This window comes from Hylobates moloch, unplaced genomic scaffold, assembly GCF_009828535.3.
Source record: "Hylobates moloch isolate HMO894 unplaced genomic scaffold, HMol_V3 SCAFFOLD_16, whole genome shotgun sequence".
Lineage (NCBI taxonomy): Eukaryota > Metazoa > Chordata > Mammalia > Primates > Hylobatidae > Hylobates > Hylobates moloch.
Window position 1 is genome coordinate 63,978,859 of NW_026652291.1, and position 12,246 is coordinate 63,991,104.

Genomic DNA, 12,246 nt, shown 5'->3' on the forward strand with positions numbered 1-12,246 from the left:
GTTCTGCCTGGATCAGAGCTCAGTGACCCAGATGCAGCAGAGTGACCTAAGAGCTCCCAAAACAATTCTCTAGCTTCCAGAGTGAATGACACCTGGGACTGAAAACTCAGAAATTCAGAGTTTACATGTAAGGGAAATGCTGAAATGATATCAAATTATATTTTTAAAAATCTGTGTATTGAGTGTTCTTACACATATATTTGAAAATTCAAGTAAAAAACAAATTTATATATGGTAAGAAAAGCAAACCTACATATATGAGTATATACAGAAGTATTTTAATGTTTTCATATCAACTCACCTCTGAGTTAATTAATAGTATATTCCCAACAATTCAGGCTACTTATTACATATATATATATATATATATATATATATATATATATATACACACTCAGATTCTACAATCAAATATACCATATGCCACAATGTTATGAGTTACTTCAACTTCAAAAATCAAAGGAAATGAAATATTCCTCTTTATGTATTTCTCCAAATGGTTACAGTTCTTCTTTTGGTACTTATTGACTCTATTCAACATTAGAATTCTTCTCAGCAAAGTAGCTGAGAATCTCCAGACTTTTATTATAAAAAGCATTTCAGATATGATATTTCTTTTATAACACAAAAGTAATCAATAAGAGTCAGCTCTTTAGGATGAGAAGATTCACCAAATACCAGAGGGATTTGAAGGAAAGATTTTGTTCCATTCTCACTGCCAGAAGGTCAGATTCAATTTGATGCCACACTTTTGTTTTTGTTGTTGTGGTTATCTTAAAGCTTTCACGTAGTTGTAACTCTGAAGTGGAATGCTAAACAGCAAAGAAATAAGAAAAAAAAAAGTTCCACAAGAGTTCTGAAGATTTTTATGAAGAAAGATTTCTTAGAGGGAAATAAAAAATGAAAAATGAAACTAGGGCAAGGTAGTCTTAAAAGTTTCGGCTTTGAGTTATAAGCACCACAGGAAAAAATAGTTTGTCAATTTAGGTCTAAATTTAACAGGCGATATGCAGGTGGTAAAGCATTTTGTCAACTATCTATGGGTAATGAGGCTTCTCTTGACTTCATAAAAGTTTGAAGACATCTAAGTATATACCAGAAATTCCATACCTAAATTGAAACTAGTACTGGTTATCAGTGATAGTTCGGTAACTAAACCCTAAGGAGAAATTTGCTTGCATTTTAAAAATCAAAGACAATTGTTAAAATAACTTTTGTTTTTTGAAGTATAAAGGCCAAGTGATGCATAACCAGAAAATTTCCTTATTACAGGGGTTTATTTAGTGTTCTATTTACTCCTTAGGAATTATACTTAGTATAGTATGGCAGACCTCAATAACACTGCCCAGACTAGGTGTTTAAAACTATATCTTTGTAACAGCCATATGACACGATTGTCTCTGGGGAAGTAGTTCTCGCTCTCTTTTTTTTTTTTATCAATTGCTATAGTTTAGTGCTAATGAAATAATATTACAGTTTCTCACCACATTCCGCAAAAGTCAAGATGTCCTGTTGACTCAAACAGTAACAGTGGTATCTGGATTTATCTTATGTCAGGGTCAGCTTTTTTCCACAAAGCAGCAATGTTCTGAGATCATTCCGTAACCATAGCAAAGCGTAACACAGAGTTACTCTGCTTAATTTGCCTCAAATGAAACAGAATGAAAGTTTAAAATGTCCAGACTGAAAGTTGCTCACTTTCTCTAAAGAATTACTCCATCCTCTGCAGAATAGTTGATAGACTGGGGCCCCCAGAGCTACATTGCCTGAATTTGATTCCTGACCCTGTCAATAGCTGAGTGACGTAGGCAAATTACTTAGCTTCAGTTTCCTCATCGGTTAATCTGAAATAATGATACAAGCCACCACGTAGGGTTGTTATAAGGATTAAATGTGTTAATATATTCAAACTGGTGGTGTTACTCAGTGAATAACGGCAGCATTATTCATCTTGTCTTTCAAGATAGGAATTTTATTATTTGCCTTCACTTTCAAGACAGCAATCTAGGGTCATTTGATCTCCCTCCCTTTTCTCATCATGCTCAAGTCCTGTCATTTCTATTACTTTAAAATTTATCACATTTTTCTCTTTCACATCTCCCTCATTAACGTTGAACTTGGCTCATTGCAACTGATGTCTTTTTTTCTTTTACATTCCTTACAAAGTATTTATGGAATTTTCAAGCATAAATTTGTTCACTGGTTTCCCGTTGATTGCTGCAGTGGTTGTCAAGTTTTGTGAAAAGAGTTTACATCATTATTACAAAGAAAAACTTTCATGAGAGTCCCATATGTACAAAAATATCAGCACTGAAATTCTGTAGTTGCAGTGGCAAGTGGGGGTTAGGAATCTTTTCATTCACTCTGCAGTTTACCATGTCTGACTTGTAGGCCTTGTCTTTTACCTCTGCACATTCCTATGCTTACTACTATTCTTTGGTCAAATACTTTCATATGTTGACTCGGAGAACTCATAGTTTATATTATTTAAATTACGCTGCTATTGTCCTTCTTTAACTGGACTCTACACGTGAGAAAATGAATTGAGTTTACCTGTCTTCTGTTCCTTAAAACTTCTAGTGTACAATTTTGTGTACTACAGATGCTTAATAGTGTGTGAACAACAGATCAATTATGCTTCATGTCTATTTTCTGTTGTCTCCTCACTTAGGACGAGATCCACCCTGCTCTTGTTTATGCCCCATACTCCCCCTTGTGTTTCTTGGCCATCTAGTGCCTCCCCAGAGTAGTTTTCCACCTGGTCTACCTTTCATTCTTGGAGGATGAGTTTGTAGGAAATACTTCATTCTGACATCAAAAATCTTAGTGCCTGTCATATTAGTTTTCCATTGCTACTATGATAAATTATCACAAACTTAGTGACTTAAAATCACACATATTGACAAATTATTCTAAATTTCTGCAGGTTAAAAGTTCAACATGGGTATCACCGGGCTAAAATCAAGGTATCAGAAAGGCTGCCTTTCTTCATGGGGGTCTACAGGAGAATCCATTTCTATCTTCTCTACCTCCTAGCAGCCATGTATAATTTTTGGCTCATTGTCCCTTTTCTGCCTCTTGAAAGCCAGCATTGGTGGGTTGAGTCCTCACATCTCATCATGCTCATGTCCTCTTCCACCTTCCTTTTCCGCTGTGAGGGAGTCTTAGGATTACATTATATCCACACAGATAATCCAGGGTAATCTGTCTATCCCAAGCTCTTTAATTTAGTCATATCTACAAAGTCCTGTCTTTTCATGCATGTAACATAATCACAGGTTCCAGGGGTTATTAGGATGTGGATATCTTTTGGAGGCATAATTCTGCCTGTCAGACCTGGGACTATTTATTAGGATGATGTTGATGATAATGCTTTGCAATTGCATAGTATGGGTATAGTTTTCAAATTCCTCTCTTCTCATTTAGTCTAATCTAAATAACATTTGTCAAGGGCATTGGTCACGTCATTTTTCTCGCACTAATCTTACAAACTTTCATTTATACATCTAGTGTCATATAGATAGTCCTAGTTACATATCTGAGTCTCCACTAGATCAGAACTTAAAGGTGTAAATTATATTTTGTTTATTTCTGGACAAACTATAGCTTGTATTTAGTTTTATTTACTTTGCCAAATCAGTAACTGAAAAAGCTATGTTTTAAAGGGAATTATGTGACTTGTCCAATACAATATTAAAAAATGTTGGAGCCACAATTAGAACTCAAATCTTTTGAACCAAAGTTTGCCTTATGAACCAAAATTCTTTCCAACATACCCCAGTACTAATAATATACTAGCTGATTACGTATTTTCATTATACAGTTACATATCTTCTATATAAGGATGATAAAAACTATGTTTACAAACATACTGGAAAATCTGTAGTGCTATAGTTTGCATACCACTGTTATGTAATGTAAATTTTCCAGGGTTGAATTTCCCACAAAGAAATTAAGAGTGTTTGAAAATGTGAAATTCTCAATAGAAAAATAATTTGTGGCCGGGTGTGGTGGCTCACACCTGTAATCCCAGCACTTTGGGAGGAGGGTGGATCACTTGAGGCCAAAAGTTTGAGACCAAACTGGGTATCATGGTGAAAACCCATCTCTACTAAAAATACAAACATTAGCTGGGTCTAGTGGTGCACACCTGTAATCCCAGCTACTCGGGAGGCTGAGGCAGGAGAACCGTTTGAACCTGGGAGGTGGAGGTTGAAGTGAGTGAAGATCATGCCACTGCATTCCAGCCTGGGTGACAAAGGGAGACTCTGAAGAAAGAGAGAGAGAGAGGAAAGGAAGGAAGGAAGGAAGGAAGGAAGGAAGGAAGGAAGGAAGGAAGGAAAGAAGGAAGGAAGAAGAAACATCATCTGTTTGTTTTAGAGTAAATCCAGTTGTTATCAGCATCAAATATACAGAAATATTATTCATTAAAGTATATAAACATGTGATGTAAGTAAATGAGAAATCAAGAAAAAGATTCAGAAGATTTTTTCTCTTTTAATAAGTTGATAATATTAAAAATAATTATTTTCTTGTTGGGGAAATTTGGGCTTTTAAAGAAGAATGTAGATTAAGAAAAACGGGATAGGATGCTTTCAATAATTTTATGAAAGCTGACAAGTAAAAAGCAAGAAACCTTTATATTAAAGATATCCCTTGCATATAATCTTTGTTTGTACATGTTCATTAATTATGGGCTAGAAAAGGCATAATTTGAAGTAGGAAGCCTCTGGGGGAAGTTCTAGATTAAAATCCCAACACCTTTGGTATTGGTGATTTGAATGTCACTTGCTGGAACCAGCTAGTGACCTCTGTTCTATCCTGTCTTTGGCTCAATTTTAATCACACAGAACAATCAGACTGTAGAGAGGTGTGTGCTTTTTCTGTAGTCAAATAAGACTGGCTTTCATTCTAGGAAGAATTCTCCTTGGAGCTCCGTTTAACCTGTGTTTTTTATCAGGATGCTATGAAGACTTATTAGGACCTAGGATACAACAAATTGAGCATAATCACCTCAGGCTCTATGGCTTATAGAAAAGATATACCTCCTTGTTAGCCTGTTGGGAAGGATAAATGTTTTTGGTGTTTAAAAGAAAGAAAAACTACTAATGTTGCATAATATGCCACGAAGACAAAATGACTAGAATATCTCCAATCTTCTATACCCATGTTCTTTGCCTGAATTTTATTGACTTTTTACTTTCAAGATTATAATTTAAGTTCAATTTATCTTGCTACCTAATTGTTCCAGTACAAAAGAATTAATTCTCAGGGAAGTATGTGTTGAAGTTTCCTGAGTCCCCAAAACCCTTGGGAAATTTTACATCCAATAAGTAAAAATATCCCTTAAAAAATGTTTAACAAATGTCTATAGTTAAGTACAATACTTAAAGCACAGTTACTGTTTTTTTTTCTTTTTTCTTTTTTCCCTTAGTGGCAGTGATCCAAGATTGACTCAGGATTAATCTTCAGGAAAGTTCTAGAAGACTAGTAGAGGACTCCATCCATGCTAATATGTGGGAAGAGTATTAATAGAAAAAACAGTGAAAAGTCATTGTCTCAATAGAGTTTAGAAAAAAAAAAAAACAAGATTTTACAAGCTTCTTTCTTTTTATTTTTCACTTGTGCCTAGAGAGGGCATATAAATCTGCAGTTCTCTGCAGACTAGTTTCAAGAGAAACTTAACATGGAGGGATGCATATCAATCTGAATTTAAGATCAAGAATGCAATTTTTATAAACTCAATAATGCCATCATTTGTTTGAAACCGAGGTGCTCATTTTCTGTTGCATAGATTTCATTTTGACCTTAATAAGAAAATAGCATATTCTTGTACGTGTGTGTGTTTTATTCTCTGAAGCTGTAATATTAAAAAAACATAAATCAAAGCTGTTTTGACAGATGAACAACACAATTTTGTAAGAGGATGGAAATTTAAAAAAAGAAAGACTCAACAGCTGATAAAAGATGAGTTGGACTGGGAGGATTGATGTTAGAGCTGAAGGCAGCATTAGAGAGTAGACGCTCATTGGCTTTTTAGCAAGACTGGTGACTCATTCTACATAAATGCAGTTTGTGATATGTAATGAAAAGCTTTCTATCTTCACTGCAAGCAAATTAGCAGGTATTTTGTGGCAGGAATGTTAATGTTATCTTGCATTTGTTTCTGAGCAGGAGCACATTAACAGAGCAGGTTTGAAAAGAATTTCACTTTTGTAACATCAGGTGCCGAAGGTATTAGAACAAGGTCACCTCTGTAAAGTAATGAGGGAAAATTAGGTTATAAACATGCAGTGCCTAAAAATATATTCAGTCTGCTCTGCAGAGTGAATGCAATAGAAGATCGCCCCAAATTGCTAATTTTCTTTTACTCCGAATGACACTCAGACCCCAAGCTGAATTCGAAAAGTTAAATAATAAAGCTAGACAGGGTAGAGGAGGGTTACTGAGGCTCATAATAGACAACTAATTCAAATCAATAGGGTCCAAATATCTGTACACAGATACAAACTGCTTCATAATTTATAAACCAGAAAGCTTGGAATACTTTATGCAACAAGCCTCAGAGGTTCGTATTATCTGCTTGGGAGAAATACTATGGCAGAGAGAGGCAAATAAAAGAAAGGTAAGACATTGCTCATATTGGATGACATTAAAATGTAGGAGAAAGCTGAATGGCTGTCGGGATTGAGAGATGAACTAGAATATAAAATAACAATAAAGTTTTGAAAAGTAAAGGAATAGAATTGTGAATAATTATTTTCCTTTTACCACTAATATAAAGATACAAAATGGGTAATGTGTGTGCAGAAGGTCTACTGGATCTGAATAATCAGTTCTTGGTCCATCTTCTATGATGGATCATTAAGTATCAATGACTGACTTGCGGGATCTGGGTAATCACACCGGTGGCTTTTCCTGGACCAGAAACAGACATGCTGATGTAAGTCTCTAATCTTGCCCTAAATATCATCAGCCCATTTGCCTGACCTCCTCTTTCCTTGGCCATGGTTTCTGCCTCATTATTATTTTCTACACTAAATTAAGCTTGTTGTTATCCACTTCATCCTGTCCAAATATGGTAAAAATATATGTGGCGGTTAAAATGTGAGAAATCAACCCTGATCACCATCTACAAAAATTCTTCGAGTTATATAACAACTTAATTACTGGATTAAGCAATTAACTGTAAGTAGAATGGTGAAATAAAAGAATGTTTGGCATAACAGCCAATAAGGTTTGTGTTGAAGTGGAAGTTTATCATAGTAAGGATCGAATTGCAACTGAAAATGCACTGCCACTTACTTATAAAAGCCACTTAGAAAACTATCAACCATGGTCATCGTCGGATTCATATTGGTTGTATTCCAAACTGAAATTAGTGTGCCTAGAGAACTTAGTAGGTAATATGGATTTTTTAACTTTTTTATTTTTATTTTTATTATCATTTTTTGCCTAACAAAGGATTAAATTATCTCATGCAAACTTTTTACTTTATAGGTGAAAAATCTGACACCTGGAGAGGTAAAATAATTTGCCAAAATTCACAAGGTAATTACTGGTAGAGTCATGAGGGACTAGAACCTAGATTTTTAGATTCTTGTTTTGTTAAAAAACACAACAGAACAAAACAAGAATATGTATTTTATTGACTGGTGCAGCACTTCTCGAACCTGTCTGATTATTGGTGTTGATGTCTAGGCACTACTCCAGGTCTATTAAATTCAGAGTATCTGGGGGTAAGTTGCACCATAAATATTTTTCAAACCCTTCTCAAGTGAAGTCATGTAGATCCAGGACTGAGAAACATTCGGGCATTAAGATATTTCATTAGAGAATGTTGCAATTCCTTTAGCCTAGGACTAGAGTGCTATTTTACCCAAGGTCATCTTGAGGAGAAACTCATTTTAGGATCAATGAAATGATTAGCATAGAAAGTGCTCTGTGTGTGTTTGCAATGCTCCTGACATGTATTCAGTTTACAGTAGGACATGTCTCAAGGAAAGAGCCAGTGTTAAGGCAACATGAGCCTCATTTTTGAAGCTGTCTTTAAAATGAGAGGTCCGGCAAGACAAAACTCGGAAAATAAATCAATGCTTTTCTAAAGTTTATAGAGTAATGTGGGAACTATTTGAGCTCTGGTGATTACAAGATCAGAAGATTAAAAAAAAAAAAACCTAAGGGTGTGCTTTAGGTTCCATTTTCTCTGGAGATACATGGGAGATTTATGAGTGAGTTCAAATTATTTTTGATTTGAAATAACTCCAATCCAGAAAGAACATTAAGATAAAGTAAAAATGGTGGGAGGAACATTGTCAGAGAGAATATGTTATTTATGCACATTCTAAAGTCTAACCATTTACTATTGAGAGAATAAGAAATAGCTAATAAATTAATGCAGAAACTAACAGGAAGCCTAACAACCAAGCAAGTTCTTACTGTAGTCAAGATGGTGTAAGGGATGAGATTAGACTACAAAGAAGACCAAGATAGTACTGGAACTCAAAAAAAAAAAAAAAACCTAATTTGACAAATACTTGAAAAGTTAAATAACAAAACAAGAGATAATTTTCAATCCAATGCTATAATATATGGTCAATTATAAACTTTTTATATAGTCAAATGAATATGTAGAAAATAAATATTTTTGGGAATTCAGAGGCAAAAGGAAGAAAGGCTCCCAAATGACTGTCTTCAAGACAAAATCTAAATAGTTCGACATGGAACATGTGTGCTGTGGGTGAAGAAGGAAAAGGGAACATTAAAGGTTAAAACTGGCTTTTCTTGACAAGCTTTCCCAGATGTACGCAATAGAAAAGATGCATGTGGTTGCCTCTCTATTCACTCCAGAAAAATAAATTCACCAATGTTATTTCCAGGCCCCTTCCTGTCTGGTTAAAAACTTCCCTCTAAAAGGGAGCTATGTTACCGCAATTGATCACAAATCTGATCACATTTTAAAGGAGTTTATTACTGAAGAGTTTCAGAACTTTACCTTTGATAGAGGATTTCTAGAGAAGACAAGGGTGAATAAAATAGAATAAAATGTGATAGTGTATTTATAGGCCTGCAACTCTTGGCTCTTTGCTTATTCATTTTAGGCTGGTGTAAAGTAATTACTTTTAATGGCAAAAACTGTGATTACTTTTGCACCAGTCTAATATTTGGTTAGTCAGTCCACAAAAGTGGGCTGAGAACAATAAATACTACTAAGATCTAAACATGGTGACTCTAAAATAAAGGTGAAACTCTTAAGCATTGATCTTTCACTGAATAGAGCAATAAAAATTATGATTGAAAATAATATAAACCCAGAGTTAAGTAGATTGCAAGACATACTATTAGCCGTAGGAGAAGAAAAAGATGTTCAGTGCCTCTTAAGCTGGTCCTTCTTCAATGTTCTCGATTAGAGAGAGTGTAAGCAAATCATTCAGTTTTTGCATGTTAGTTACATAAAAGGTAACATTAATGTTCCATTGTACCTTATCCTCGATTCTTATCTATTGGCAAGTTATTAATAATTAATATTCAAAGTTTCTTCCTATCTTTGCCACTTTACATCATCTCACCTTTATCTTGTCAAGTTAAACTTAGGTTCATTCCTCTCCTACACTATTTAAGTAGCCACTTGACTAGTCTCCCTATATGTGCTCCTGGCACTACTACAGTCTCTTCTCTAAAATTGACGAGAGTGATCTTTTCGAAAAGCAAATCTGGTCATATCATCACCCTACTTAAATTTCCTGAGAGCATAGGTTCTGCTCTTGCATAACCGATACTAGCCTATGCTATAGGACCTATAGTATCCCTGGTAGCTAATGTAGTTTCAGGCACAAAATAGATGCCTAATACATATTTTGAATAAGTAAATATGAAGTTGGAAGAAATATTTTGATATTCCCTAATATCATTAAACTTTAACCCAACTAAGAGAGCATTTTCTGCCCATTCTAAAGGTCACTGACCACACAAAGACTTCTAGAGTTTAGAAAGCTGACAAAATACCTCTTGCCTATATGCCCCACACGTCCTAAATATATATATTTTTATATATATATGCAATCTAAATATGTATACAATGATTGTTTTTATGTGTGTATATGTGTATTATATGTATATATATTTAGGATCTATTATATATTATTATATGTAATATTTGTATATAATTATTATAATCATAATATTCATATCCCCTTGGACTATGATTTATATACTTATATGTAACTATTTTATATGGCTATTTAGGGTATGTAATATGTATAATTATATATGAACATAGAATTTTTTTACTACTAATGAGAATTTGTAAATAAGACTATTAGGACAATATTTTCTACATAAATATGTGTGCAAATTCTATCTAAAGTCCACCTAAAGGGAAATAGATGAATATTATGTTACAAAGAATATTACTGATATTGCAGCAAACTTCTAGTAGAACAAGAAAGAAGTTGCCCTATTTGTGATACAGCAGTCGTACCATTTTGGCCATTATTATATACTTCCCCTTTGCCTCCCAAATAGGACTCCAACTCTCTCCAGGGAATCATCCTTCTGCTACTTTAAGCTCTGGCTCACTTTTTTTTTTTTCTTTTTTTTCCCCCAAGTTTGGAAATTAGGCAGTGCACTCTCTTGGCCACAGTAATTGTTTCAGGGAGGAGCACCTGAAATAGTCAGAGCTAATGAGTTGTAACCAGATATCTACTGAGACTATACAACTTGAAGGTCAAAGAAGATAAAGCTGAAGCTGAAGCTGTTGCATTCATCTTGGCACCACTAAAAGAATGCCTATTAAAGAATGGAGGCAACATGAAGAACACAGAGTTAAGTGCTTGAAATAAATCATGTCCTGGTGGCATCATATGAGCACCAAGAGCGAGGCAAGTCTTAACCAGAACTCTTCTGTGTGTGAACTAAGAAAATCCCTCCTGAATATCCTTGTTTGAATTGGTTTTCTGCCCCTGGTAAACAAGAGGGCTGGCTGGGATGAAAGGGTTCATCCCAGGCAACTGGAGTCAGCCTTGAAATCTGATAGATTGACTTAAGGCCTAGGACAGCATATCTCGGTGAGTTAGGACAGGCTAATGAAGTGTAAACTGCAACCACAGAGATAAAACTAAGCTCTGCCTTGCAGACTGCTGATGGAACCTATCTAGTTTCGCTTATAATAGGTTGCACCTGTTATGGGAAAAAGCCTCATGGCCAAAGAGACTTTCAAAGTGGGCACCTGCCCAAGGTAAAAAAAGTGACAGAAAAATCAAAATTGATGACACATACCACTGCTTTAACAGAAACCATTATTTTCATGACCTTTATTTAGTAAATACTCAAACAAGGGCCTCTGTGCACATTTAAAAATTCTGTGAGAAGCAAAGTACAGGTTTTAGAGCAAAAGGCCATTAATCTTTTATGATGCATGTTAGGTAAAAACTCCAACTGCTGTTTTATATTTTTTTAATCCTTTCTTCCCTGTGGAATATTTTTTCTCCTGTGGAAAAAGAAGGGCCAGCTGGGGGCAGTCCATGCTGTGACATGAGGACCAGAGGAAGGCACGAAATGATAGGACAGCTGCTTAGCCGATCTGTCAACTGCCTTTGACAAGCTGAAGACAGCAGTTATGGTACCATATCTTATAATAAGTGCTTATTTATGTGTGAAATCGTGTCTAAAGAATGCTTCTTGATCAAAGGAATTTGGAACGTGGCTGAGTGAGGAAGAAACCTCAGGCTTGTGAAAGAGTAGACGCCAGAAGTTTGGCTGTTTGCTAATTGCTCTATCCTGGTTTAATGATTTCTTAGATAAGTATGGAATACCTGTGACCTGCTCCTGCCAATGCCTCCTTCAGACTGGTATCTACATGAGCTTTGGAAGCCATGGACCTCATTATGCCACTTTCTGCTCAAAGTATTGGGAATACAATGAAATGATAAGCATTATCACTATCTCATGGATCTCATTCTCAAAATATAAATGATAATAAAAAATAATTTGATCTAAAGCTAAGTGACAAATACAAGAAATGTGATATGAACTCAAGAAACTGGGTGTTTCAGTTGGTGAATTTTTCATGGAAGAGGTTCGATCTAAACTGTGGCATAAAGAAAGAGTATAGATTAAACACCTTGAGAAGAGAAGAAAATGATTTCTCTCTGGATCCCTGTGTAAACAAAGCTCAGGGAAATACAAGTAAAACATTTGTCAAATGGGGAAAGGTAAAGAAAAGAATTTGTGAAATAATTCCTCTTT

The 12,246-nt window shown here is 35.0% G+C and overlaps 1 long non-coding RNA gene across 1 annotated transcript; it reads right to left on the bottom strand.

Annotated features, from left to right (window-relative positions):
- Window positions 1-540: 540 nt before the first annotated feature.
- On the bottom strand, window positions 541-1,590 carry LOC131381462 (uncharacterized). The gene is made up of 2 exons (XR_009210211.1): window positions 1,485-1,590; window positions 541-812 (listed from the first exon to the last, which is right to left on the bottom strand). It is a non-coding gene; the product is annotated as an uncharacterized LOC131381462 (long non-coding RNA).
- Between the last annotated feature and the right edge of the window lie 10,656 nt (window positions 1,591-12,246).